Source organism: Peromyscus californicus, unplaced genomic scaffold, assembly GCF_007827085.1.
Source record: "Peromyscus californicus insignis strain IS unplaced genomic scaffold, ASM782708v3 Scaffold_8__1_contigs__length_139910024, whole genome shotgun sequence".
In the NCBI taxonomy this organism is placed as follows: Eukaryota; Metazoa; Chordata; class Mammalia; order Rodentia; family Cricetidae; genus Peromyscus; species Peromyscus californicus.
The window spans coordinates 35159894-35183527 of NW_026294606.1; the positions used below are offsets into that span (position 1 = coordinate 35159894).

Genomic DNA, 23634 nt, shown 5'->3' on the forward strand with positions numbered 1-23634 from the left:
TCTGTTGGGAGGAGCACTGTGGAGTAACTGTAGTCAGGATACTGCCTCTAATTGTGCCGGACATTGTTTTGCCCTATGACTGTGCGGAACATTCTGGGCATGAATAGAGTCCAAGGCTGAAGACGGCAATCACCTTTGGAAACTGCCAACAGACATAAATGACTCTGCTGGGGCCAACTTTTCTCAAGGAAGTAATAAAAGCACTCTTGTGGCTAATGGCAGGATGCAAGAAAAATCTTTCTCTGGCTCCATCACAGCCTTGTGACTTTGGATCTATCAATCCATTGCCTTTTCAAATGTAGTTTCTGTACAGTGGTGTTCATCCATCAGTATGTGGTAAGCACATAGTATATGCTTGGTGTGATTCAATGCCACTGCTCTGAGTCATCAAACTGCAAAAATGATGAAAAGGGGGGAGGAGAAAGCAGGTTAAATGTAATAGATATCATTACACTCTTGTTTCAGAGGGGAATCATTTGTGGAGATGACTGGAGTGGCCACCAAAGGCTTTGTGGAGTTTACAAACTTGGCAATTCTAATAACACTTGACTAGAACTTCCCTTCCCAGCAGACAGAGAGCCACAGGGTCTCACTTGCTTTTTGCTTTTAAGAAATTCAAGGGATTACATTACTTTAGCTTCTCGCATTCCAATCAGGCCACAGGTCTGGTCTTTACCAATGCAACATGAGGGAAATTGAATTTCCTATCTGACTCAAGCATCTAATCACTCCAGCTCAGCTGTACCCCTTTTTTCCTGCCTCAGCACCATAAAGCCCTGTCTGAAGAAGGAGGCTGAACTATCCCAAAGGGAAGCCTTCCCTGGAAGGTCACCAGGGCCTTCGGAGGTCTTTGCTTGAAGAAAACAGTAGTAATGGACTTTTGGTTGCTCTAAAAGCTACTGAGATATGGAGTTGGTTGTTATTGCTGGATAGCGTGGCCTGTCCCAAATGATGGAATACTGAGCATTCTCACTGAGCCTGAAGAAATGTGGGAATGTGGCTGTGCCTGGAGAGAATCAGTCCATCCTGTTCTGGGTAGACTGAAACACCAGTCACCTCAGGGTGTTCAGTGCATGCTCAGACTTCTCAAGTACAAGAAGCTTGTGACACTTCATACACAACATCTCATTGGTTATATGACACAGTTTCCATGTCTCATAAGTAAAAGATACATAAGAGTTCAAGTGACTTGCCCAAGAGCGCATACAAGTGGCCAGCACACTCTCAAACCCCAGGAGTCTTCTTCTTTAACCTAGCTGCCTCCCAGGAAGCTTATCTAGAATGTTCCTTCCTGCTGATACAAGTTCACCTACTCTCATATGAGGCTGAGGTTCACATGGACCCAGTATTAATCTGGATTGGATTCTGAATCAAGTGTCTGAGGGAGTTTCCCTTCAGTGTCAGAGAATCCATCGTAGGAATGGAAAGGGATCGACAAACCCCATCATGTGGGAAAACAACCCAGACAGCGGGTCAGCAGAGATGTCAGCCAGACAACAAAACCAGGCAAGATTTCTTTCTTTTCTTTTTTTGGCTTATTTTGTTTGAGGGTCTCATGTGGCTCCGTGTGGTTTGAAACTCATTAACTAGTGACTTCCAACTCCTGATCTTTCTTCCTTCACTGTCCAGATGCTGGGATTACAAGCACAGCCAGCACTCATGGTTTATGCAGTGCTGGGACTCGAATCCATAGCTTTGTGTGTACCAGGCAAGCACTCTTCTAACTAAGCTACATGCCCAGGGCAAGGTTTCTGTATCAAATGCAATGCATCGTTAATTTGACTGTCACTTTGACTGGATAAGAAACACCCTGGGCATTCCTAAGGTGCACCTTTGGGTGTGTCTGTGAGGTATTTCCAGAGAGGACTGAGGGGGGAAGACCCACCCTGAACGTGGGTGGCACCCACATTCTTGTGCCCTGTGGCATTGGTGCTAATACTCAGGCAAATTCCATAGAAACAAAGCTGTTGTCTATTTTTGACAATGGAAAATTGTTGGTTTTTGCTTTTAAGAATTACTGCAGGGAGAGACGGAGAGATGGCTCAGTGGTTAAGAGCACCCAGATTTGTTTCCAAGTACCCACATGGTTGCTCACAACTGTTTGTAACTCGAGTTCCAGGAGATCCTATGCCAGGGCCTCTACAAGCAACTGGTGTGAACATATGCAAGCAAAACACATACACATTAAATTAAATAAAATAAATCTTTTTTTTTAATTCTGAGTTAGATAATGGTTTTTAAATGATTCATTATTTGCTTTGATACTGTTTATAAGTTCTTTGGGGATTGAGGGGTTGTTTGGGAGATCTTGTCTGCCTTTAAAAGACAGAGTTTTACTACACAGCTAGGCCAGGCTAGCCTCAGAATTTGTGGCAGTTCTTCTGTCTCAGCCTCCCAAGTGCTGGGATTACAAAGGGAACCATCACACCCAGTGCCATACTTTACTTTTCAAAATTATCACCAATTTGCAGAGATGCTGGAGTTTCTGCACAGATAGCTCTTTATCAGAACCATCCAGAAGTATGTTAGTGGCCTGTTGTTCCATCACCTAGAATATCTTAGTGTATGTTTTCCTATCATCAAGGGACATTCTTCTACAAAACCACAACAGGACCATCGAAGTCAGCAAACCAGCACTGGGTACCTTGCTATCCTCCCGTTTCTGCAGGGAGGAGAATTAAAGTTCCACCAGTGCGCTCAGAAATGGACTTACAACAAAAGGATTCAGTCCCTGAATCTCACACCCTTCAGTGTTAAGGGAAACTAGCACAAGGATGGAGGAGGCAGGTTAACCCCTTCAGTGTCAAGGGAAACTAGTTTAAGGATGGAGGAGGGCAGGCTAACCCCTTCAGTGTCAAGGGAAACTAGTTTAAGGGTGGATGAGGGCAGGCTAACCCCTTCAGTGTCAAGGGAAAGTAGCACAAGGATGGAGGAGGGCAGGCTAACCCCTTCAGTGTCAAGGCATCACCACTTTCTTCCCCTTTCTTCTGTGGGAAACAGTGGCTCAGCCTTACTCCATGAACCTAACATACTTGCAGAGTGCGAGTTCCCTGTACAGGCCTTCCCTGTTTGGCTAGACATCACAGGTAGGAATAACCCCCAGGGCTGCTGTTCCGCTTACGCCTTTAGGTGATGGGTGTCTTCAGTTTGCACCCCCTCCAGTGATATTCAGGTCCATTTCCAAAGACAAGGTCTGCCAGGCTGCTCACTGCACAGCGACTCCCTTCCCCTCTGTCTCAGCTGGGGTTTCTACTGCTGCAACGAAACACCGTGACCAAAAGCAAGTTGGAGAGGAAAGGGTTTATTTGTTGACTTCCACATCACTGTTCATCAGCAAAAGAAGTCAGCACAGGAACTCAAACAGGGCAGGGACCTGGAGGCAGGAGCTGATGCAGAAGCCCTGGAGGGGTGCTGCTTACTGGCTTGCCCTACATGTCTTGCTCACAGTCTGTTTTCTTATAGAACCCAGGACCACAGCCCAAGGGTGGCACCATCCACAATGGGCTAGGCCCTTCCCCATCAATCGCTGATTAAGAAAATGCTCTACAGGCTGGCCCACAGCTCCATCTTAAGGAGGCGTTTTTCTCAGCTGAGGTTTCGTCCTCTCAGATGACTGTAGTTTCTGCTGTTTGACATAAATGCAGCCAGCACACTTCCTCTGGGACTTAAGTATATGGAGGAGTAATACCTTGATGACTCAAATTTCTCAGTTTGTTTATCCTGTATATTATTGCCTCCCTTTTTTATTGGTTGGATTAAACTATTTATGAAATAACATATCACAATGCTCAAATTGGCCTGGCTTTGACCGGGTCTAAACCACCGAGAATGACTTCCATGCTCTTTCCATGACCCCAGCATTCCATGAGCATTCTCCTAGTCTCCTGTATACATATGCTTTCTGAGATAGCCCCCGAAGCAGCAGGTTTTTTAAAGGAAGAAGCTGGACTGACCTTAGAGAAAACAAAACTCAGCCATCTCATTTTATTTAGCAGGAATTTAATTTCTTTCTTTGGTGAGAGTTGGGTGGGAGTGGAAGACAAAGTCTTACACTGTAGCCCAGGCTGGCCTGGAACTCATTATATAACCCAGGCTGGCCTGGAACAACAGTCCTTCTGCCTCACCCTCCTGAGAACTGGCGTGACAGACATGACTTTACTATGTCTGGCTTAAGAACTTATTTCCAAGGATAATTTTGCTTGCTAAAAGAAATTGAGTTGGATTATTTGGTGTATGTTTGTGTGTGTGTGTGTGTGTGTGTGTGTGTGTGTGTGTGTGTGTGTGTGTGCGCGCGTGCGTGCGTGTGTTTGTATTTGTGGGTACCTGAAGAGGTATCAGATCGACAGGAGTTGGAGGTATCAGTACTGTGAGCCATGCAACATGAATACTGGGAACTGAACTCCCAGAAAGAGCAATAAGCATTCATAACTGACTTGTGTTTAGTCCTGTGTCTTATTTTAAAAAATAAATTTTTCCAGAACTTGATAGAAACAGCACCTTACTCATTAGAACATCCATGCTCACCCGAAAATAGCATAGTCAAACTGCCATTTACTAGGTGGCCAGTGACTACTAATGCAATTTCTCTCTCCCATCCAGTGTTCATCTCTCTTTCTGCAGGGTTACTGACATGTAGAAGCAGATTACTTAACCTGTGACTCAATAGTTTGTTTTGTGAAGAAGTTAAAACAGGAAGATCCAGTGACCCCCATCTCTCAAGCTAATATTGAACCAAGAAAAATAATGTTATCACTGCCCCCCTCCACCAATACACATACAAACTGGGACATGTGTCAATACATAGGGACAGTGGGACACAGCATCTACAACGGAAACTTCATGAGAAACTCTGCACAGTGACCACACTGAGAAGTGTCCTGCTGGAGAACCGTGGTGCAGGGCACAGCTTACAGAAAAAGTGACACACAGATGTATGTCCTTAAGAAGAAAGCAGCCCTAAGAGGTGGGGCTGGAGCTGAGCTGGTAGAGCATTTGTGTATCATGAGTGAGGCCTTGGATTTGATCTCCAGCAGTGCATAAAATTAGGCGTGGGGGCGCATACCTCTAGTCCCAGACTTCCGGAGGATGAGGCGGGATTGGAAGTTCAAGGTCATCCTCAGTTAAATAGCCAGTTTGAAGCCAGTTTGGGGTCCACAAGATAATAATAATTAATAATAATTATAATAATGAGAAGAAGAGAAAAGCAGACCTAGAGATTTAGGAATGGGACAGAGAGGAGGGTGTCAAAGAATTGGAAGAGAAGGGCAACAAAGGAACCAATGTCCTCAAGAGCTGTTGGAAGCACCTTACAAAATAGGACAGTGATCTATTTACTGCAGTTGATCGGACTTATGTATTTTCTGTCACATGACATCTTTAGGGTGAACTCAAGATTCTTTGAGGTCAACTGCAAACAATATAATACCCACCAAGAGTGGCGTAACAGAGCAGGGATAGATTCTCTCAGGAGTTTAGAGGCTAGTAGCTACCAGTAGTGGTCCAAGAACTCTAGATTTAGGGCCCATAGAAGGTGGGGAAATGGTTCAATAGGAAGAGTGTTTGGCACACAAGGATGCAGTATAGAGTTCAAATCTTTAGCACCCATGTTAATGTCAGGCAGGCATAGTGATAATCTCTGGCTTCCACACACCCCCACACACAATGTGTACCCACAAACATATGAACACACATACACACATGCACATGCAATAGCAGCAATAAGAAATGGGAACTGGTGGCCTTGGGTGCCGTTGTCTTTTCCTTGTGATTAGACACTGGTACCACTATTCCAAGCACCACATCAGCACTTGATAGAAGAAGGAGAAAGCAGTACCACCAGACAGGGTAGTCATCTTTCATCACATGAACCCATAGCCCTGCCTCCCATCACCTCAGTAGTTACTGAACAGTGAGGGTCCTTAGTTTTCTTGTCCTCACTTTCAGGGACACAGGAAGCAGGGGACATAGAGATTTATGTTCCCAGCACCTGTAGTAGAGGCAGGAAAGAAAAAAGTGATTAGGAACCAGTGTCAGGATATTCAGTGGTTATCTGCTACAAGATCAGTCAACTGAGTTCTATATATTATTTGGAATAGTCTTGTCATTAGGCCATATGAAAACCTCCCCAAAGACTCAAGTCGGCTACTCATTTTTCTGAATATGAAAAGATTTGAGTAGAGAAATACCCTCTGTGTCTTAGAGACTTAGAGACTTCATTGCCTGAAGCTTAAAGACTATCCAATGATTTCATTAGGTATACGATCATTCAATTCACTAATTGAAAACTATCCATTCTTGACCTCTCAAATTACCACACAGTATAAATATATGTATTTATACAGGAGAGGGCCAGTGAGATGGCTCAGTATGTAAGTGTGATTGCTGCCAAGCCTGACGACTTGAGTTCAATCCCTGGGACCCACGTGGTAGAAGGAGAGAACTAATTTCTACAAATCGTCCTCTGATTTCTACACATGTGCCATGGCATGTGTGCCCACACAAAACACACACATACACACACACACACACACACACACACACACACACACACACACCCTGGATGGATGGATGGATGGATGGATGGATGGGTACATAGATATAGATAGATAGATAGATAGATAGATAGATAGATAGATAGATAGATAGATGTAATAAAAATACAGGATTATGGGCTAGGAATGTAGCTCAGTTGGTAGAATTTTTTTTAGTGTGCAAAAAGTCCTGGATTCCATCTCCATCTCCACATGAGCATGGTAGTGTGTGCCTGGAATGTTAGCACTGGGCAGGTAGAAGCTTAAAGTCATCTTTGACTACATAGTAAGTTCAAGACTGGGAAACCTGAGACCCTGTCTCCAGAATATTCTATGTATACACACACACACACACACACACACACACACACACACACACACACACACACACACACACACACGAGAAATGCTGGCCATGCCCCACCTCCATCTTCACTGGAAAATTTCCAAAGTTTATTTGTCTCCCCAGTTCTAGGAATAATGTTGTACCTCTTATTCACAGTTGATTCCAGGTATGTCAAGAAAAAAGACTTAATAAATGAGGTACAAGCAAAATATCAGAAACTCAACATTGATTCACACTAATAAAATGCATTTGGACCATTTATCTAAAAATTGGTCTAACATTCTATTAGGTAGATGTGATAGAAGCATTTGAATGTGCTGTGGGCATTTTACAATGCAGTCACAAAACTTCCCTAGACAGAATATGCTACAAGATTATAGGTTGTGCTTATTTTTATGAACACATTTGCATGGCACTTGGCAAGTGTGCGGAGATCGCCTGGTCTTTCTGCCTCCCATGGCCACATAGACTTGGCCACACCGGGACCCGTAATGGCAATGGCTCATCTGTCCTAGACAAGGACACCCTCCCCAGGTCTGGGTCAGCCTGGACATGTTAACTAGAGAGTAAGGGAATGACCAAGGGGAGGCCCCTTTCTACACCGGTCTACACCATATTTAAAGCTAATCTAAGGACATTTTCTTCCTTTACAGTCCTTTGTGACATGGGACTTCTTTCTTAATAACAAATAATTTCTTTCATACATTTACTTTTTAACATTTTAATCACATTTATTTATTTTTTGTGTAGCATGTGCTATGGCATCCATGTGGGGGGGTGTGTGTGTGTGTGTGTGTGTGTGTGTGTGTGTGTGCGTGTGTGTGTGTGTATGAATGAATGACAGCATTCACAACCTACAGGAGTCAGTTCTCTCTCTTTCCATCACATGGTCCCAGTGATCAAACTCCATGCTCGGGCTTGGCAGCCGGTACCTGTACCCACTGAGCCTTCTTGATAGCCCTTTTTGGGTTTTGATTTTTATGTTGTTTTGGGTTGTTCTTGTTTGTTTGTTTGTTTGTTTGTTGAGATAGGGTTTCTCTGTGTAGCCCTAACTCTCCTGGAAGTCGTTCTGCAGTCCAGGCTGGGCTCAAACTCGGAGATCCACCTGCCTCTGCCTCCTGAGTGCTGAGATTAAAGGTGTGTGCTACCACTGCCCAGCTGCTGCCCCATCACACTTCTTTCAAAGTGATTTTTTTTAATTTTTAAAAATTACATTTATTTATTTATGGGGGTGTAATGTGTGCCACAACATGAATGCAGAGGCAGAGGACAGCTTGCAGAACTTCCTGGAATTGGTTCTCTCCTTCCATCATGTAGGTCCGAGAGATGGGGGTCAGGCCATCAGGTCTAATGGCAAGCACGTTAACCTGCTGAGCCACCTCTCCGGCCCTTTTTTTTTTTTTATTGTATTTCCTGATTCCCTGAGGGAAGCACAATAGCCCCTGTTGCTTCTGTGGAGTTTTGACAGCTAGCAGCTCTTTCCAGCACACACCGGGCTCTGCGACACACATCACCAATAGTCTTTAGCTCGTTTCATATATAGCCAACAGATTTTTATTGAGCATCTACTTAGGAGCTGATATTCTAAGTGGTGGAATACTGGAAATCCGTGCTGTGGTGAGACCTCCTCACATCACAAGGTAGCTGCTGCTAGCTACAGTTGTGTGTGTAGGTATGATGTGTGTGTGTGTGTGTGTGTGTGTGTGTGTGTGTGTGTGTGTGTGTGTGTGTCTATGAGGGGTGGATGAATATCGGGATACAATGCATTTGGAAGCCAGAGGACAAATTAGGATGTCCTACCTTAGGCTCTGTCCACCTTTTTTATTTAAAGACAGGGTCTCTCACTGGTCTTGAAGTTGCTGAGTAGGCTACACTGGCTAATCAGAACGCCCTTATCTCTGCTTCAGTTGTGAGAGTACAGTCACATGCTACCCTACCCAGATTTTTCACATGGGTCCTGAGAATTGAACTCGGATCCTCACACTTGCTCCACAAGCATTTTGCTGACTGAGCCATCTCCCCAGCCCTCAGCTATATTTTTTAAATTAAGAAATGAGACCCAGAAACAGCAAACAAGTCACACAGCTCATCTACAAAGCTGGGTAGGATCTGCCCCACTTTGAATGCCAAACTTTTTGCCCAGTATCTTGCGGCTTTCATCCTGGCCACTGATCTTATCAGAAAGACCTATCCTGGGTACCACATGGCATCTTTTTTGAAACTGCAATTCATGAAATCTGTGAAAGTGTCACAATTCTGGCTTGTTTGCTCCATGTAAGTCTAGTGAAATGAAGGCAGAATGCTTGGAACAAAACTAACATGAGGTGTCCTGTCCCCTGACTCTGCATTATGCTATGACAAGTGAAGTCATTCAGGAGATGGTGGTTGAGTCCGGGATGGTAGCTCAGTGGTGAGTGCTTGTCTGTTATATAGGAGCCTTGGGTTTGATCCCTAGCACCAAGAAACCAAACAGAACAAACATAAACCATGATTGAGTACCTAAGATGGCGACAGAGGACAGGGACCAACTGATATGAACAGTGTACATGCTCCCTGACCTCAGGGAACTTTCCTATGCTGGAGCAACTAAGATACTCTGCTAATTATCACAAGTGGCCCTGAGAGTTGTGTCCAGCTCAGACTGAAGGGTTTTGCAAAGAAAGCCATTATCTTCTTAACAATGCTGGTCTGCCAAGACAAGGACTAGATAGAAGCAGCGATCAGCAATCCTTATTACTTCTCCAGGAGAAGCATTCAGCAAGAAATGCAAGAAAAGAGTGAAGCCCTCATTCCAGACAGAAAAGAAACCTGGGAAGTCAGGAAAAATAAGACTATGGGAGCTGAGAGTGTGACAAGACCCTTATGTCAGCTGGGGTCTACCTATGGAGTGGGGACAGGGAGAGGGCATGTTGGAGAGTAAGGCCAGAGGCTCGACATTGTGCTCCATGCTCCTGAAGATGTTCACAGGCTCATGGGGCACCAGGAATGTTCTAGAAAGTTCCAAGTTTAATTCTTTTATTTTTGCTGGAAACTTTCCAAGATGAGGTCTCAGCATTACCCACTGCTTATGAAAGAGAAATTGGAGGCTCAGAGAAGTCAAGCCACTTTCCCAAGTTCATACAGCTGAACCATTGACCACAAAATGGGGTTATGTCCTAAAACTATTGAGAAATTGCCAAGAGGTGGGAGATAGGTTTTGAGATGAGACTCGCCTCTGTTTATTCTAGTACCTATTTTCACCCTTCTAGATGACTTCCTGACAATATGCATAGCCGATCAATATTCTTCTCTTTCTCGTGTGGAAATTTATATTGTTTGTTTACACACTTAATGATTATCTCCTCGGTGTATCAATAAAGCAATCTAATAATTGAAATCCTCTGGGATGAAATAGATTATAAATGGAAATTTGTATTTAATGGACGATTATACTTAATGATCAATTAGCTTGGCTAATTTTGCTCTCCCACCTTTCCCTAATAACATTTTGTCAGAGATAAATAGAAGCCACATAGACTTGAAAAATAAATGCACAGAAAGCCTTAAGTCATTCTGAGTCTCAGGTTCATTCTGTTTGCAGAAACACATCCTAAGGAAATGATCAGGTGCAGGTTTGGTGCCCAGTCTTTCGCTGTTTCTATTTAGGAGTTTTCTTCCTCCATCCCTTGGAGTTGTAGAAAATAGCCCATATTTGAATTTAGGTAAGATGGTTCCCAGTTGGTTTCTATGGATGTATGGTCACAGCCATCCCCTCTGCTGGTCTTACACCTCCTTGATCCACAGGGGTGCAGGGTCTTCACCAGGCATCCTCAGAGTCTCCTACCAAGGTTCTATTATCCCAGCCTTAGGAGGAACCAAACCTAATTTCCCTGACTCCAAACGTCCCAGACCCTCTGCAAGTTCAAAGCCTCCATCCTCTCCATCCTGCCTGCGACTTCCTGTAGGCTGCACTTCCCATCACTCACCCTCCCAGGAACATGCTTTTATAGCAAGAGTCTGTTGCCTTGTCTCTGGGTCCAAGACATCCAGGGTGCAGCTTGGAAAGAAGAGAGAAGAAAGACATCTGTAGTTTTAAAATGAAACTACAGCCTAGAAATCAGGCAATTTAGTCTCCAAATATTCTCAGTGTTTTACACTAACATTCTAATAAGTCACCTGATTGCATGTATAATAAAGAGCACTAGAGAAACTTTTAACATCCCACTAGAGGGATTACACATTGGAACAATACACAGCCATTTAAAAGATTCAGGTTTTTTTAAAAAAAAAAACACCGTTCAAGAGTTTAGGAAGCATACTTTTTTTTTTTTCAAAAGGCTTTTCTTCCAGCTTTTAAAAAAATGTACTTTTTGTTTGCTCAGAGGGGAGTGTGTGCCACGCTGAGTGAGTGGAGATCACAGGAGAGCTTTCAAAAGTCACTTCTTTCCTTCCACTGTGGTCGGGAGGGAGTGAAGTCCTGAGTGGTCCCTATTGTTTGGCAAGGACACAGCCCAGTTAAGGACCGCAGTGCCTCAGCCCCTGCCTCCTTGTTCAGCTGTACGCAGCAACTCCCTGTTCGGCTGTCTATAATAAACACGTTGAGCTTCCAGGGTGCTGTGGCGTCTCCAGCTCAGAGTCCGGTCCACCCAATCCCACCGTTTCTGTCTGTGTGTTTGTCTTGTCTTCACTCCCTCACCACCCCAGTCGGTCAAACCCTAAAGCTGTGCAAGAACACAACACACTGTGTGGGTCCTGAGAATCCAGCTCAGTGTGTCGGGCTGGGGACAAATGCCTTTACATGCTGAGCCATCTCACCAGGCCCACTTTATATATGTATAATTTTTATTTACTTACATAGTGTGTGTGTGTGTGTGTGTGTGTGTGTGTGTGTGTGTGTGTGTGTGTGATGCCACTGTCTATATATGGAGATCAGAACACATGCCATCTCACCAGCTCTAAAAGACCTATTACACTTCTTGGTTTTTTGGGGGGGTTTATGTTTATTTCTGATTATTTTGGCAGTGCTAAGGATTTGAACCCAGGACCTTGTATGTGCCAGGTAAGCATTCTATGACTGAGGCATATCTCTAACACATACCCATGATATGCTAATGTTTAGGTCATTTACAAGGCAGGTGTGTGCAATGTAATATCTACCTCAGAGTTTACTTACATGTGCAGGATTTAATAAGAGTCCACAAGCAGGGAGAGTGCTTGGGGTTACTTTCCTTCTTACGTTACTATACATTCTCCCCATTTCTTCTTACCCTTCTGTTATCTTATCATGCTATCTCTTGCCCCGCTACAAGGATGTTTACATGTGTGTGCACATACCTAGGTGCATGTGTACGTGTGTGCATGTGTGAGTGCATGTGTGATCACATGTTTATGTGTGTGGTGTGTGTTTGTGTGTGCACATGTGTAATCACATATCACTTGTCTTTTCTCCAGAACAGCTAACACACAAGGAAAACAGTGACTGTAGCCTATCTCCACAGACTTACTTGTGGGAACTTACAAATGAACTTGAGGGCTGGAGACAGATCATCGGTTAAGAGCAGTTCCCAGCATCCACACTGGGCAGCTCACAAGCTCCTATAACTCCAGCTCCAGGGAGACTTGAAGTCTCTGATCTCCTCAGGCATCAGCACTCACACTCATAAACTCACAGACATACAGACGTAGTTAAAATAAAAATTAATCCTAAATAATGAACTTGAAAAGCCTGTAAAATCACAGCATAGGGTGAAAAAAAACACAGAATGCAGAAGGTATAATGAGAAGAAAAGTCAGTGTTTACCAGGACAAGCACTGTGTGACTTCTTAGAATTCTTTTGTTTTTCCTTTAGAGAAGCAACAAATTATACAAACCTGTGTTTTGACCAAAATCAGCTCTCCGGCAATGTGCAATTTTCTGAAACAGGCCTAAGGTTTGGATGCCCCTATCCCACCCCAGATGTTTGACTAATTTGCTGTGTGTTTGGGAACAAGTTGCTAACCTCTCTGGGCTTTAGTTTTGTTATTTCAACCCACCACCTGCCAGCACTCTCTTTGGTTTCATAGATATTAACTTAGTGAGTGTTGATGTCTTCCCTGTGAGAAAGACACTGTTGTGGACCCTGGAAGGAATGGAGAAGGAAAGAATTCCATCCTCACTCAGGCTAGTCTTTTCTGTTGCTGGATCAGACACTTGGAGTCGAGTCATGTGTAAAGAGATGCTGTGTATTTGGCACATGGTTCTGGAAGTCCAAGAGCAGGGTGCTAGCATGTGCCTGGCTTCAGGTGAGGACCTCACAATGTGTGTGGAGGAGACAGCCGAAGCAAAGCTGCCACTTTGCTTTGTCACCGCCCACCTAAGCCATTCCTGTGAACATTGGTCTCACAAGAAAAACATTAATCTCTTCCAACACCACCTTTCAACGTGTGTTTCTGAATATGGCAAACTGCATCCAAACCAAGAGTCAGAATTCAGATCCAGGTAGTCTGGCTCCAGATCCCGTTACGTCAGCCTTATGGTACTTATGTCACCTCACGTTAGCAATACATAGGCAGAACTTTGTGGATGCAAGATACTTTCATAGTCTTAGGCACATCACTTTCCTGTATTTCCTAAATCTTTTCTCTTTGTATCCCTTGAATTTTCTTTTGAAAATCCGACTGGGGAAATTACTCTAAGTTGTATTTTATGAAGGAATGACTGTCCTTTCCTTGAGTATTCCTTAACTCTTCATCTTCCAAGCTCATCTGTTTCATGCTGAATACTATTCAGCAGAGGGTGAGGGAGATTTTGTCCTTAGATGCCCTGGCTCCTGAGCATCCTCTTCAGAGTGATGATGATAACCATTGTCTTTCCATGCATCGGGTGAGGACCTCACAAGGACCACAGAACTGGGGACTGGATCAAGTGCAAAACCCAGCCTGCCTTTTTGATTCATCAGTAGAAAGAAAGAAAGCAGGCAATCAGTATTCTAATTAATTAGAGCAAATATGACTAGAACATGAAACATTCATATTTTAGTATTTTATCTTTCAAAAACTATATAGACTGTATGCCTCAACTATCGAATGGGATTTCTAGATTTTTTTCTTCCCTGTGTTTTAATATTAAAAATTTAGTTACCTACAAAGACAACTACAACCAACTGGTATCTAGAGGAACCTCCAAATGCTTCTTCCAGCTGTGGTACAGGCCAGTGTTTGTAAGACCCAGATGGATGAGGGAAGAGATGGGTGCTGCCACACCATGTCTTTTATACTGTGTAAGAAACAGCACACACTCAGTCAGCATGCTAATAGCACAGTTTTACTCCCACAAATACACCTTTTTCAGGTCAGACTCACATTAAGATTCTCCATTACGCATAGTATTCCATACCAGAATGTTCAGCAGTGTGGTGCACAGCCTACAACCTCACCCCCCACCCCACCCCTGCACACTCCTGGCTCTCTCGCATATCGGGAAAGTCCTTCCCCACATATATGGACACTCAGCCCACCTAGAGTCCCTCCTCATTCACCTGTGAGAGGCAGGAGCCCATATATAACTTACTCTTGGGAGGACGGTCCTTGGGAGAAGCCAGGCAGGCAACCTGGGACTCCAGCGTCTGTACATGCAGAGCATCTCAGGCTCAGGGAGACATATCCCCCTCTTCCACTCACTCTTCATCTTTACAAGAGCCACAATAGGGCAAGCTGTGTCCCTATGAGCTATGTGGCCTAGCCAATGGTCCCTTTTGCTAGTCTGAGAATGTGTTTCCCTGGTAGAAATTTGGCCATCTGCTGTATTTCCTGGGATGAAAAGACTAGGCTAGGAGTATGGCTCAGTGGTAAAACACTTGCCTAGTGGGTAGGGGCTGAAGGTACAGTTCCTGGCAGACAGAGACAGAGGCAACCAGGGTTAGTGAGGAGGGAGGGCAGGAGGTAAATAATGGAAGGAAAGGGATGGGAAGAGAAAGGAAGAGGAGTCGGGAGGGGAAGGAGGAGGACAAGAAGAACAAATTTCGGAACTCAGGAGGCAGAAACAGGCAGGTCTCTAGGACTCACTGGTCAGCCAACCTAAGCTAACTGGCCAGCCTCAAGCCCAGTGAGAGGCTTTGTCTCAAAAAAAAAAAATTAGAGAGCACCGGAGGGCTGACATCAGAAGCTGACCTCTGGCTTGCAATGCGCATGCACACATATGGATTTGGGACACTTACCTAGAAGAACTTAATCATTTGCTGGGATCCCCACTGAGTTGGTAATTTTAGACCTTAGAAAAAAGAAAGTATTAATGGACAGTTCACTAGGATGAGCAGATCTCAACATTTGGGGAAGAAAGAGCAGTCTCCGGGGGTCTATCAGGTGACCCAACTGAGTTCTTGGATATGAGACTGGCACAAATGTACAGTGACTATTAATTAGAAACTCACTTAAATGTCAATAATCACAGCAGCATTTGGGAGAGGTCAAACTGAACTTGCCTGGAGGCAGAGCTGAGATGGTAATCTAAGCTTAAGTTGCTGCAGAGCCTAAGATCCTTCTCAGTATGTCATATCCAAATAACACTTCAGAAGAACAGGAGCGTGAGCATTTCAAAAGAATGAGGGTGGGGGGGCTGGGGAGGGTAGTTCAGGCAACCATAGACCCAAGTTACTTATCTAAAGAATCTTAGGGCATACTCAGCTCAAGGAAGAACACTGGCCTGAGGGACAGACCCACAAGCTGATGACCTGCTTGTGTAGGTGACAAAGTTGGAATGGGAGGCCTTGGATCCATCCTATCCCTAAGAAGCAAAGGACAGGACCATATGACTTTGTTCTGCTCCTGGATGGAAATGCTTTGGGCCACAGCTAGCGGCAGAAGCTGGCGCCTAGGAAACTCGCAGATGTGGGGAGCTCAGAAAGGTTTCTTTTTAGGAACTACACAGACACAGGTCTCTGGAAGTGTGGTGCCACTTCAGGACAGGGAGGAGTGAATACATGAATGAGAAATGAGGTCTTGAGAGGATAGTCCTCAATCATTTATGTTTTAATTGAGATCAAGAAAAATGAATTAATCCCTTTAAGAGGTCATATGATTCTCTAATCTGTCATTTTTGTCTCCTGTAACCATTTCTGTGAAATTCACAAAACAGAATGACTTGGGAGGAAGTGAGTAAATCTGTTCTCTTGTATCTGGAGGGGAACCAGGAGTTGGGAGAAGGCAGAAAGGGCAGGTGTGGGGACGGTGGAGAGGAAGAGGAGCAACCAAAGAGTTCAAGCAGGCCAACCGCTGATGGTTCAAGAGGCCACAGGTTCCTTCCCATGGACCTGTGGGAAAGAGGAGGGAACTCCAGCCCAGGAGCAAGAACAGCCCTGGGAACTGCTGATGGGTGCCTTACACATCTTCCACCCCGGTACGGGAGTGCGATGGTGGTGCATCCCCAGTGGTCCCCATGATTCCATACAGGAGTATGATGGTGGTGCATTAGCAGTGGTCCCCATGTTTCCGTACAGGAGTGTGATGGTGGTGCATTAGCAGTGGTCCCCATGATTCCGTACAGGAGTATGATGGTGGTGCATTAACAGTGGTCCCCATGTTTCCGTACAGGAGTGTGATGGTGGTGCATTAGCAGTGGTCCCCATGTTTCCGTACAGGAGTGTGATGGTGGTGCATTCCCAGTGGTCTCCCTGACTGCCTGTCGTTGGTGGATGAAGTCTGGCCTGGGAATGGAGACTGAGAATGGAGAAAGGCCCCCATATAAGCTTCTACTTTAACTAGGTACATACCACCTCTCTATTCATCCATCAATCTCTTTATTTTTGGATGCATTTCAAAGTAAGTTGCCAATATCAACATACTCCATCCCTAAGGATATGCTTGCTGAAATGTTTAGCTAGATTCAAACTTTTCAGTGCTCTTCTTAAGCAAATTTTGAACAAGACAGAGAGTTTTTGAGAAGAAAGCACACTTCTGTTTTCATGTGGCACAAAGTGTCTCTAGAATATATCAAGAGTGTCTGGTGCAACCTTCAGGAGCTTGCGTTTTAAAATTGGAGGGCAAAAATCCCTCAGTTTTTGATAAATAAAGAAAAAAATAAAAAAAATCTTACTATATAAAATAAGTTATTTTTTTTCTTGTTTAGACATTAGAAAAAAGAAAGTATTAATGGACAGTTCACTAGGATGAGCAGATCTCAACATTTGGGGAAGAAAGCACAGTCTCCGGGGGTCTATCAGGTGACCCAACTGAGTTCTTGGATATGAGACTGGCACAAATGTATAGTGACTATTAATTAGAAATGTACTTAAATGTCAATAATCACAGCAGCATTTGGGAGAGGTCAAGCTGAACTTGCCTGGAGGCAGAGCTGAGATGGTAATCTAAGCTTGAGTTGATACTTTACAGACACAAGATACCAACCTTGGGCCTGGAGAGATAGTTCAGTCAGCAAATAAGAACACATACTGCTCTTGCAGAGGATCCAAGTGCAGTTCCCAGCACAAAGTGGGTACCACACAACTGTCTGTAACTCCAGTTCAGGGGATCTGGTGCACTCTTTGATCTCCAAGGGTATTTGCACTCACATGTACATACCCACACACAGACACACATGCCTCCAAATAATTTGATTTTTTTTTATGTTAAGATACCAACCTCATTTGATCTTACCATTGTCTAAAATAATTCACCAGATGATGAAAGCATTGTCTCTATCTGTTTCTTGGTTTTGCTTGTCTTTTTCTCGATACCAGACTAAGATCACACAAAAATGGGTATTTGGTAAAGACAGTTTTCATTATTACCCACTTAAAAATCAGGGAAATACATTATGCTGCTCTTCTTGCAAAATAATTCAATTAGAGGAATCCAGCCATGAGGCTTGATGATGAATATCATCATTTGATTATCTGTGAAATGCATCCACCATAGCTTTGCTAAGTAGCTCGCAGATGCTCAGGGAAGGTTAATATATTCTCTGTGAGGAACTTCGGTTTACTTCAATTTGGGCTTTTGCTCCAAGCTGGACTTTAATGATGAGATGGAATGTAAAATACACTCATGAAAAGATGTCCAGTATAACTAATTACCAAGTGACAAAATTTACACGTTCTGCCTTAAAGTGTGAGTCGTTTCTGTGTCTGTGAGTTTTATAAATGGGTTTCTGAGGAACTGATTTAAATTTTCAGTCATTCTTTCTACTGTAGCTTACTCTCCGGAGCATTGGGAAGTTAGGAACGTGGAGGCAAGGCATCATTGGTACCTGTAAAACAGGTACTCACAAAAAATATAAACAATCACCACAATATTTTTTTCAAAATCTAAACAAAAACTAAAACACACAGTGGAGCTATTTCTTGACTTAGGTTTCACCTAAATTCGTCCTTGCTCGTGTATTTTCACAGTGGCTCTTGTTTTCAGCTGTCTGCAGTTATAAAGTTGCCCTCACCATCTCTCTTGCTGATTCATCTATTTCTAGAGCATTGTAAATGAGGAGCATCTATGAACAGGGAAAAACTGTCAATAGTGAATTAAAAATTACCTAAGGAACTTATGTTTTTTAAAAAACATGATTTAAAAAATCACTCCAGTAAGTTTGTGAAGGAAGTTTGATTTCAAAGAAACAGCGGTGTCTAAAATCTTTAAGTGACTCTGCAGTCCTGCCTTCTGAGAGGCAGAGCAAACGAAAGTACCATTGTTGGCAAGCACTGACACACGGTAAGGAGTCTTACAGATATCATATACAAAACACTAACATTCTTGTACCTACAGCCAAAAGAAACCAAATACAACCTCATTTTCCAAGACTATGATATCTAAGTCCTTTCGTCATTAAAAAATCAGCTCCCCAACTTGCTATTCTTACCCAATACCTAAAAGTAGTTTGTGATGAGTCTCCCCAAATTATAAAACCTGATTTCCACTTATTCTTAGATAATTTGCAGGTACTTGTTTTACTTAAATATTGGACAGAAAAACCAATTGGCTCACTTAATGATTATCCTGCTCAAACTTTGGCTATTAAAAAAATTTTTCAGGTGTCAGAAGTTCAATCCTTTGCTAATAAGCAAAATTGTGTTTTAATTAGAGAACAGGGAAGGAAATGCTGGTGTCGGTGCAGTGTGGACTTCCCCACACTCTGGTGTCACTCAGTAGAGCCTCTTCCTGGACTAGCGACAGTAGTGGAGCCAATGTTAGAAAAGCAGGCTACCGAAAGAAAGCAATGTCGCAACGGAGGTAATAGTCAGAAAACTGCCTACTGCTTCTAATCAAAGTGTTCACGACATAAATCTGTTTCCCCCGTTCCTTTAAACACTATTAAAGCCTTAGATGTACTCAGCCAGAAAAACAAAACACAACACAATATTTTAGTCATGCTTCAAAATGCCACATTTTAATCTTGTGCGCAGACAACAGGGAACTGGAAAGTTAGGAGTTTGCCCCAGCACAGTGAGAACAAGATGGGAGGAAAAAACAGCATCAGAAGCACATTCCTACTAACAGCAGATGATAAGGAACACCCATGCCTGTTATATAAATGACTAGAAACACAACTTACCTTACCAAAAGGTAGGGGCAGGTAGGGGGAACACACAGGAATGGGTAGACCAGGTGAATGAAGTGTGAAGGAACTCATCAGGGCTGAGTCTCGAGCAAAATCCCAAGGTTTTAAGAGAGGGATTTGGGATCTCCTTCTCAAATGGCAGTCATACATACCTCCGGTCCCTCACTGAAATATTCAAACGCAAAGGTATTGCTGATTGGCATGAACCACATGCTGTCTCCATGCTATTAGAAGGACAATTCCAGAAGCCCCTGGTCCACTAAATGACTCCGCTCTGCTCCCCAAGGAGGATGCATAGTCCGTGCCACCTCCTCAGAATGGCACAATCTCCCCAAGATGAGTGGCACAATCTGCCAGACAAAAGTTCTCTTTGGCACAGACTTCTGTTCACTGAGCAGGCACAAACACAGCCATGCAGCCTGAAAGCCTTGATGCATCATGGAATGAGGCACACAGCCTTTCTGAAAGAGCTACGTGGGGGGATTGCTGGCTCTGCTACCTGAAATTTGCAATTGGAGAGGTTCTTAAAATACCACAGGGATCACAAATCCTGGGAAAGAATTTCATATGGAGGAAACACAGACACAGATACAGACACACACACACACACACACACACAGAGAGAGAGAGAGAGAGAGAGAGAGAGAGAGATGCACACACACACACACACACACACACACACACACACACACACACACGCCATCTCAGTTGGCTTGTTAAACCTTTCTCCCAGCACCAAATCTCTCCTCCCCTCAAATAGACACATGCTTGTATGTTTTAAATTTTTTTAAAGTGTATAAATTAACAAGTCGGTGCTGTTCTGTAGCAAAGACAGGCTCACTATTTTCCTTCAAAAGGCATTTAGGGCTAAGCATTAGAGAAAAAAAAGGCAAAAAGCTGACAGAAATGAAAAGCAGATGACAGAGACATTGTAGCTTAGGAGAATGCTCTCCCCTAGACTGTGTGAATCAAGGTAGCACACACACCACGCCACTTTTGTTCTGTCTTGAGATAGATCCGTGGACCGGGCATGGCAACACACAATGGGTATTTAAGCCAGTCAGTCTTAGCAAATTAGGTAAATTAGAGATCATTCGATGGCATTCTATTGTTGCTATTGTAATCACAGTCATTTTCCCTGGTAATGGTGCTTCCTGATGAAGTGCGGTCCTCAGAGCATAATTGTGAAAAGATACCAAAAGATTCGGGGATGCGACATCTGCTTTGAAAAGCTCTTCAGATTCAAATTGGCATTTTACTTTATCTTGAAATTTTATTAGCGATTCAGCTCATGCCCGGTTTAAATGCGAAGGTGAAGGCAGGGTGGTTTCCATCTATGAATTATTCAATCTCCGCCTGGCGAGATTGCCATCCATGAACTGACGCTCTGACAGTCCCTTCGCAGAGCCTCCATTACGCTTGTCATTTTTATTTCTTTATCTACGATCTCCTTCTCAGTTACCCGGCTACTCCCTTAGGGCTTGGATTCACAAACCCAGTAGTTCAGATTGGCAATCACTTCAATGTGCTGATTTCTCAAATCGCTGTCTCCACGGGCTGTCATTTTTCTTTTTCTCTTTCCCCCCAAATCATTAAAAGCCATGTCCATGATGATATCTCTTAGGCTCTTTGGTTTGATGAATTTTACACGCGTGCACGCGCGCGCACACACACACACACACACACACACACACACACACTCACACGAGAGAGAGAGAGAGAGAGAGAGAGAGAGAGAGAGAGAGAGAGCACTTGGAAGAAGAATTATGCTCCTCTAAGCATCACAAGAGAAGTCAAGCACCCTTCTTTGTTGTCAGAGTGACCCATCCTAGCAGCTAGCATAGCACAGTGCAGGAAGGAGCCAAGGCTAAGGCAGGCTTGCTGGCACCCTCATTTCAGCCCAACTTGATGAGGACTGCCAGGCAGAAAGACTAATCCAGACCACTGTGTGCTTAGCAAGCACAATTAGTTGGGACATTAGACTGTCACTCTTCCAGGCTCCACCTGCACACAGACGGCAGCCCCAGCAATGCTCCACTTGATGGCTGGTTGTGTCCCAGATAGGCGACAGCAGTCCTGCATCCAGAAAGGACTGGGATTGAGTTAGGCCAATGAGTCTGGTTTCTCCTTTAAAGCATGATCTAACTGAGGAGTCGGGGGTTACACCAGTCCCGTGACCAGCCCTAAGTGGGAGCTGGGGGAGTCCCACAGTGCCAGTGCGGTGAGTTGCCCAGGCCTGAGTCAGACAAATCATGCCAAGCATTGTCTCCTGCAGGTACAACAGCATGGCACAAAAAGCACCCCCTCCCCCCAAATATGAGGTAGGAAAGCAGCCGAACTCCATCACACACAGTTTGGTTAGCAAGCTCCGAGCAGTACTTGCCCAGCTGAGAATTCATGTTGCCACGTCAGAAGCCGCCGTGCACATTCAGACCGCATCTCGGCTCCTGGCTTCACAAAGGTAATGGTCTTCGTGTGAGACGCTAGGCAGCAGCAGGAAAATCAAAGTTTAAAACTCGGTTGCTTTGTGCCTAGCTGTCCGCCTCTGCTTTGCCGCATCTCGACTGGCAATCTGCGGGAGCAGGAGCTGGCATCTGCAGGAATGCAGTGTGACACAGCAGTCAGCTGACCTGTAGGATGTTATCGTTCAATGTCCTGTACAGAAGCAGGACAGTTTCTAAGGTGGCACCAGGCAAATGACCCTGGACGTCAACAGTGGCTGCAGGACTGCAGGCTCCGTCTATCCACCTGGCAGTCATTTCTTGGATATGTTTTCACCGCTGCAGTTTTAACTCAAGACTGAATGAATCATTTCCATTCTGCTTGCTTAGCTGACAAGTCATTCTTGAAGTGACTGTTGCATACAGAAACGGACTAAAACCATCACTGCCCAAGTCGCTGGAATTCCTTGAAGTGTCTATGGAAGAATTCTTGCTCATGTTTTGGTTTTTAAAGCACTCTTCCTTCTCCCCCTCCCCCTCCTCCCCCCTCCCTCTCCTCCCTCTCCTCCTCTCCTTAATTCAGGTAGAAATTGTCTTAAGCTCCGTGTATGCTAGTGTATGCTATAATGAATTCAAAGATTGTACCTAGTACAACGTGCAATCGAGAAAACTGGAAAGTAAATTAGTCCAGCAGAAACTCTAAATCATGGTCATCGCTATGAAGTAGTATGCGTGCTTCTGCTGTGGAACTTGGGTGTGTGTCTCAATTAAGGTGACAAAGGAGTAAAAGGCTTTGTATGGGTATTACCCCAGTGGTTTGAGGAACTGCTAAAATAAGAAAGCAGCCATTGCCAGGCATTTGTTTAATGACTGTAATCATACTGAATTAATTTAACTTGCTGCAATGTTTAACAGAAAGTCAATTATAAATTTGAGCTAAAAGAATAATAATAGCAGAATTTGCATAGCACCATCCTCTAAGGGCATAGCCTCTAAAGAAACTTCCTGTCCTCACCATTTAAAAGCACTCTGAAAGGACTGTTTGCTCTATGGAACAACCCATGAGCAGCTATTCCCAGGGCAGGTGCTGGGATGCTGGGCAGAATGGCATCATATATCCATTATAGGATGGCATACAGGTGATTGCCCCATGGATGAGTGCATGCTCTTCGTTTTGCAAGGGGTTTTGATGATCTTTTCTCCACTGCTCACTTATGAATTTCAGTTTTCTGTTTGCCTCTTGAGATATGACCCTCACTCAAAAGAAAATGGTTTCAGAGGGCAGACAGAGAAGTCAAAACTAGATGAACAAACACCCTCCATGTAATTATAGTATTAAATGGCATCTAAATAAGGGACTGATGCCACTTTTATAGTTTACTGGATGTGCTGAGAAGTGTTACCTAGAGATAGCCGAAACTAGACTAGGCTGCCCTTTTTAGCTCACATTAATAGAACTAAATGATCTGTCTCTTAGATGTACCTTGCTGGCTCAGTTGGTAGAGCAACTGCCTTACATGAACTGAGCCCTGGGTTTGATCTCCAGGATCCCATAAAACCAGGCCCGCTGGTGCATAACTATACTCCCAGCATTCAGGAACTAGAAGCAGGAAGATCAAAAGTTTAAGGTCATCCTCAGCTGAATAACCAATTTGAATAGTGAACTTGAACCTGAGCTATAATGAAACCATGTCTTAAAACAAACAAGCAAATTACCAAAAGATAGCCTGCTGGCAGAGAACAAGCCCTTCATGACACAAATCAGTGAGTGCTGGGTGACTCCTCAGAAGTACATGGCATTTTTTAAAGAAAATT

At 43.9% G+C, this 23634-nt stretch overlaps 1 long non-coding RNA gene across 8 annotated transcripts in view; it reads right to left on the reverse strand.

Annotated features, from left to right (window-relative positions):
• LOC128104718 (uncharacterized) overlaps positions 1-22337 on the reverse strand; it is a 39426-nt gene extending 17089 nt beyond the window's left edge. For 2 of the 8 annotated variants that reach the window (XR_008216059.1, XR_008216054.1), the window contains exon 1: positions 3122-22337. This is a non-coding gene — a long non-coding RNA (uncharacterized LOC128104718). Of the gene's footprint in view, positions 1-133 lie in introns of all 8 variants that reach the window. The other 6 variants (XR_008216056.1, XR_008216058.1, XR_008216057.1 and 3 more) reach the window with 6 other exon arrangements.
• Between the last annotated feature and the right edge of the window lie 1297 nt (positions 22338-23634).